At 31.0% G+C, this 7,500-nt stretch overlaps 1 protein-coding gene across 2 annotated transcripts in view; it reads left to right on the top strand.

Annotated features, from left to right (window-relative positions):
• Positions 1-7,500, top strand: part of LOC144980213 (uncharacterized) — a 14,184-nt gene that overhangs the window by 606 nt on the left and 6,078 nt on the right. The window lies entirely within an intron of this gene.

Consider the following 7,500-nt stretch of genomic DNA (forward strand, 5'->3'; position numbering starts at 1 on the left):
ACCAAAACATTCAAATAAAAGTCCAGATTCCAAGTTTCATTTCTTACAGTTTATTTGTTTGTGATAAATTCAAAATCCAAATCATGATAAATTCCAAATCCAAATCAAATAGCATTGTCATAATTCAATCAGTTTCATAAATTCCAAATCCGTAAAATCAGTCCACATGTAAAGTCAATTTTGCCTAAGTAACCATTTTCAATATTCGTGGAATATTTCTAAGTCCGTAAAAGCAAATAAATGATGGTGAGCACAAAAGGTTTAAAGTGTGCAGCTCATGGTCAAGTTGAATCCTACCGTTTTCCTCGAAACATCCTCTTTTATCCCTATCAAAATTTTACCCACAGTTCCATTGTTTCCACGCCCCCTTGCAGTTTGACAGTTCCCTGTCAGTCTATAATCCAACCCCTAAGAGTAAGACCAAATCATAATCAAACCTGAAACGTCAATTCCTACATATTGGTGTTAAACCCCGCCTTTTATGATATAATATTACTTTTGGTAAACGTTAGTTCAGTACGCCCAAATAATCTGTACGCCCAAATAATAAATTCCAACTATAATTTGATGCTATTATCCCCAATAACCAAGTAACACCGATCAAAGAAAGTAATTTTCTAGTACTCATATATAATGACCAATCCTTTAACTTTGGAACGTAAAACTGTCCTAGACTACTCAATATAATGACCAAGTTTAACTGATATACAAGCACTGTGAACTCATTAAACCCACTTGCTATAAGCTAACTCTCTTACATACGCCCCTTTCTTCACTAGGCCCAACTTCATCGTGATATATATGGTCAATTTTAATATCCCTCAAAGTAATTCCTTCACTTTCTGTTGAACTTAATTCAGTGACTTCTATCCCTCTAATTATTTCTTTTACAGTACCCACTTCTATTATGTTTTCCCCGGGAATAAAAACTTTGTCTCCTACTCCTATAACTCCTGATTTAGCTTCAAATGATAACTCCCAAATTCCCTCAAATACAAAAATATAATCCTCGTCTAAATTTTCAGCATAACCTATACTTTTATAATTTTTTGATCTTAATTTATTTTGCTTTATTATAAACGGTTTAAAGTGTGCAGCTCATGGTCAAGTTGAATCCTATCCTTTTCCTCGAAACATCCTCTTTTATCCCTATCAAAATTTTACCCACAGTTCCATTGTTTCCACGCCCCCTTGCAGTTTTGGCAGTTCCCTGTCAGTCTATAATCCAACCCCTAAGAGTAAGACCAAATCATAATCAAACCTGAAACGTCAATTCCTACATATTGGTGTTAAACCCCGCCTTTTATGATATAATATTACTTTTGGTAAACGTTAGTTCAGTACGCCCAAATAATAAATTCCAACTATAATTTGATGCTATTATCCCCAATAACCAAGTAACACCGATCAAAGAAAGTAATTTTCTAGTACTCAATATAATGACCAATCCTTTAACTTTGGAACGTAAAACTGTCCTAGACTACTCAATATAATGACCAAGTTTAACTGATATACAAGCACTGTGAACTCATTAAACCCACTTGCTATAAGCTAACTCTCTTACATACGCCCCTTTCTTAGAATTTAAATTGACTTTAAAACAATTTCAATTCAAAAAAATTACAGTGAGAGATTAAATATATATGTAATGTCCAACTAAAATGTAATAAATAAATGTTAAAATGATAATACTTATACCAGTTAAATATTTAAAAACTTTAAACTTTAAATTCAAAAACACCAAAGTTGATTACAACATTCATATATATCAATTATAGGTTTTATAGTATTACAACATTGATAAATTCACAAACATCAAATTTGATTACAACATCTAAATAGATATATATATATCGATTATATATTTTTTTTCTTTCAAATTACAACATCAACAGTAAGGTATCTATCATTTAAAAGTGATTAAAATTTAAATTTACCAACACGAAAGTTGATTAAACATTTATATATTTATCGATTATACTTTTTAAGGCATTACAACATCGACAGTAAGATATCAAGTAATTAAAAGTTCAAAGAAAAAAATATCTTTTCACCTTAAATTCCATCTTCATAGCAATAAAAGTGTTTAATTCTCGTCATATCCCATCACACATAAATAGTATTGCGTGAAAAAGGATGGTTCAAATTCCATTTGTGATATACTCACGTTGTCTTATTCAATCTCAAACTCAACTCTTTACGACATGGGTGATAATCTCAGCTTCCATGTATGTCTACTCATTTACTGACATATCAAAACCAGTACCTTGTATATTCCCTTATATTGTATGATTCCATTTAAACAACATTATTACATTAATTCCTACTTATAATATGTGGTACAAATAATGTATTATAGACATCTAGATCCATATACGAAGGATTACATTTCAATTAGTAATAAAAAAATATTTAAAAATAAATCATAATAATAGCATTATCATCATTTTAAAATTCAAGTTGAAGTTATTATCATTCATTGTTCATTGTTGATGTTTCAATTTTTTAAGCTTTTTAAGTCATCAGGGTGTAGTTTACAACTACATTGATATCAAATTGTTCTTTGTGGTCATCCATCAGAGGTCACATTTCTCAGTAATCCGTTCGTTTTGAGAATGGTCATCCTGTAAAAATTGTCAGTAATTGTTAATTAAGTCATTGTCTCCATTTAGAATGAGTTTTCATGTAATGAAAAAAAAATATATCAACTATAAGAGTTGAGGTGATTGTATTTAGTCTACGTGTTGCATTGTTGTGTGTGTTGTGGTCACTGAATAGCCCAATTGTCATAAATTCACTTTAATTACTGTTAATTAATTAAAAACTTTTTCCTCTGTAAATGTCTTCGAATTATCACCATAATGTCTTCACATTCAAATATTTAGTGTTTAATAAATAATCAAACAATAGTCTGTCCGGCTTGTTCACATCACATATTTAGTGTTTGTAAATAATCGGTCATTAGTCTGTCCGACTTATTCATATTTAGTACAGTGTAAATAACTAAATAAGTAAAATCTAACATAGTATGTGATTGTGGGCTGTTACTAAAGTGACCAACTTTTGCAATTAGTGTGTTGTATTTGTTCGAGTCTTTTGAATTTGGGACGAAAAAAGACTCTACAGGTAGCAAACGTATGCTTAACCTGTTGGGTTGTTTCTTGGTCTTGTGACGTCGCTGTAATCCATTCATCTCCGGCATCTGGGTCGATTCTCCTCGTAGATATTTGTGGTTGTCTTGTGTAAACGTTGAATCTCATTGTAGATGAAATTGTAAAAATTCAAGATTAACTGTGTGCGAGATCTTGAATTTAAATGAAGTTTGACTTATCCAGCAAGTCAAAAGAAAGTTGTGAACTCAGCCATGTGTTGACAAAGAGTTCGTGTGTAGTAGTCGACAGAGGTCGTGTGTTGTAATTGTCTGTGTTTGTTGATCGAGTTTTGATGAGGTGGCATGTGAGTACACACCAGGTAGATGATGTAATCTGTAGAGTACCGGTGGGTGACGTGAGTCCAAACACCAGGTAGATGATGTAACAATAACGTAGTCTAGTAGTGTATGTAGTAGGGTCGAATAAGGTCAACAATATTTTCGTTATTTGAACGCAGGTTGTTGAATATCATACGATAATGAATCCAAGGAAATCGCTCATGTGGCGTTTTGCGATACTTTTCCTGCATTGTCTTATATACATATATAGCCTTTATCTTTTACAATGATACTAAGACAGGCTTTATTATAATATTCAATGTTTATAAGTTGTAGATATGGGTGCTGCACACTTGTATATTGACATAAGTTTAAATTTGAATACGCTCACCACTGAATATGATGGAAGTAGTATTGTTCACAATTGGACATCATTTTGTAAAAACAATCGTATCTTGAACGTTTATGTAATTATTGACATCGTACATCGTTGGGTATTGTTGTTGTAGAAGTAAATACAAGTAATCCAGTTGTTCAATAAAGAATGTAAATATAAAAAGGTTCATGGAAGAAATCTGTGTTGATACAGATATTATTTTATGAATTCTGTCAAGTTTGTATAAGTTGAAAGGTACGATGTAATTGAGGTTGCTGTGTAGTTTGTAGTCTGTAGATTGTGTTGATTCTGGACGTATCAATGACGTAGTGGTTGTCGAGATTGTTACTCCATTTCAAGGTATCCGTGGATAGACCAAAGGGATTAAGACATTTTCCGACCTATGTTGTGGTTGTGTTTGAGTTGCCTCTGTCGTTGTCATCAGCGTTCCCGTTATGACTGATGGTTGCAAGTGTCCTCTTTCGTGATGACTGTATCATGTTTTAGTGCAAACACTACTTCTGCCTTTGATTAACTCGAATTATTCCCCTTAGAAAATCCCTAATTTAATGAAATATGATTTTGTTTATGTTATCGTAGCACTTCCTACCATTTCAACTGATTGCCGATTGATTACACACTTAAGATTTGACAATTGAACATAACTTCTTCTTCAACTCAGTTACACACTTTATGATATAAATGTTAAATTCAAACCACGCAGTAAATATTGATTACAATTACAACAGCGAATCTATAGGAGAAAAATATGATAATCAAAATATTTGCAGAAACGATATACACTCTGGTCAATAAAAATTCAATGTCTCGCACCTTTGCCCTCGGCTTATAATAATATTCATATAACTCATTGCGACGTTATCTCGCGCCTCTTAATATAGCATTGATAATTGTGTGCGCTTTAACCACGCGCATCGTATTTATAAAAATTCTCCGCCTTCTGCATCATTTCATAATGTTAAACCAAGCGCTTTAATCAAACGCAAAATAAAATATTCCCGAACGCCTCATTCCTGCGTCTCGTAATTTAAACCGTGTGCACTTTAATTACCGCGTCTTACATCACTGCGCTTATTTACCCAATATGCATATACAGCATTTTACCATATGGGTTACTTATAATTCGCTGATTCTTAACAAGTTAACCACTTGTGTCACAAATATTATCAGCTCACATGACATGGTAATGCATTTTCAATATTTTGTTATTCTTCCGTAATAACATTTTAACTCCCATTACAAGACATCAGTCTTTCATAATAATTAATACTCCGTCATTTTATTTGTTCTCCGACTTTAAACCAAAAGTCCGTTATTCCGTTATTATGAGAATATGTCTCCTTTAAAAATCACGATGAAACGCGTTTCAAAACAAAACTAAACAAAACAACGATTGACTCATATTCCGCATAAATCATTTCAACTTAATTTCCAGTGATAAAATCCAAATGTCTTATGTAATCTATTATAACGCCATGTCTCATTACACAACTAAATAAGCTCTGTTGTCGATTACTTGGCTGCGTTAACCACACATTTATTACCAAGAATACAAACAGATATAAAACTTTGCTCTTTGTCATGAACCCATGAATCTCAAAGAGTCAATATCAACCTACCAATTCATCCCTATTGACGGGAGAGAAATATAATCAATGATGTTGTAATATAACAATAAATACCATAAGACATTTTTCAATTATCAAAACTTATAATTTACGTGTTGTTATTACCATCATCTTCTTGAGTCATTTTGACAGAAAATAAAAACATAACAACATTAAAGAATGACCAACTGTCTATGTAATTCCAACAGTAACAGACAAAAATTGAAATAAAAATCGACACATCTTTGTTACTGATATTAACAAAACATTGCCATTAACGGTACAAATTAATATTCGAAGATCTATTCCGAAACGCTTGATTGTAAGTAAACGCATTTTCATTTATTTTGAAAAATAAAACGCACTAAAATATTCATTTAAATACTGCAATTTTTATTTTCATCTCTCCCTCTCTTCTTTTTAATTAATTAAAATACGTATAGCATCAATGCATTATTATTATTATTATTATTATTATTATTATTATTATTATTATTATTATTATTATTATTATTATTATTATTATTATTATTATTATTATTATTATTATTATTATTATTATTTTGCCGTTCTATAATATATTGTTTTCACTTTTTGAATATAATATATTGCCCTATATATCTATATTTTTTTAAAATTTCCTTTTCTATCTGTGACTCTTAATTTAAATATTATTTAGTATATTTATTTATTTTTTTAAATATTGTCTTTTGTCAGAATTTTAGGAATCATCTATAATTTCAATATTTTTTTTTCATATTTCAATACAAAATAATTCCACTGCTTCACCTTCAAAATTGATATTCATTTTCTTTCCCAAATAAAACTATTTTCCTATCTGTTCACAATTTTCACTTCAAAATTCGAGTCTCACAAAAACTTTAATAGATGTTAACACCGCAACAATATACATTTCTTGTGTTTCCATGGTTCGGAATGATAACATCTTTACATCATGGTATCACGGCTCCAAATAAAGATATATAAGAATCCTGGTCACGGCACCAAATTAGATACATAATGTGGGGTAGTTGCACACATATGTAATGGCTTATGATCGCATAGTGGTGTTTTTCATAGATGGTAGTATTATCCTTTGCGTTGTGTTGTAGATGTTAATAATGACGAAAGAGTTCAAGGCCGGTGATGATAATTGAATGCACAACACCAAAACATTCAAATAAAAGTCCAGATTCCAAGTTTCATTTCTTACAGTTTATTTGTTTGTGATAAATTCAAAATCCAAATCATGATAAATTCCAAATCCAAATCAAATAGCATTGTCATAATTCAATCAGTTTCATAAATTCCAAATCCGTAAAATCAGTCCACATGTAAAGTCAGTTTGCCTAAGTAACCATTTTCAATATACGTGGAATATTTCTAAGTTCGTAAAAGCAAATAAATGATGGTGAGCACAAACGGTTTAAAGTGTGCAGCTCATGGTCAAGTTGAATCCTATCCTTTTCCTCGAAACATCCTCTTTTATCCCTATCAAAATTTTACCCACAGTTCCATTGTTTCCACGCCCCCTTGCAGTTTTGGCAGTTCCCTGTCAGTCTATAATCCAACCCCTAAGAGTAAGACCAAATCATAATCAAACCTGAAACGTCAATTCCTACATATTGGTGTTAAACCCCGCCTTTTATGATATAATATTACTTTTGGTAAACGTTAGTTCAGTACGCCCAAATAATAAATTCCAACTATAATTTGATGCTATTATCCCCAATAACCAAGTAACACCGATCAAAGAAAGTAATTTTCTAGTACTCAATATAATGACCAATCCTTTAACTTTGGAACGTAAAACTGTCCTAGACTACTCAATATAATGACCAAGTTTAACTGATATACAAGCACTGTGAACTCATTAAACCCACTTGCTATAAGCTAACTCTCTTACAATTATTATTATTATTATTATTATTATTATTATTATTATTATTATTATTATTATATTATAATTATTATTATTATTATTATTATTATCATCATCATCATCATCATCATCATCATCATCATCATCATCATCATCTTCATCATCATCATCATCATCATCATTA

This window comes from Berghia stephanieae, chromosome 9 (genome assembly GCF_034508935.2).
Source record: "Berghia stephanieae isolate SIO BIC M18660-M18661 chromosome 9, UCSD_Bste_1.3, whole genome shotgun sequence".
In the NCBI taxonomy this organism is placed as follows: Eukaryota; Metazoa; Mollusca; class Gastropoda; order Nudibranchia; family Aeolidiidae; genus Berghia; species Berghia stephanieae.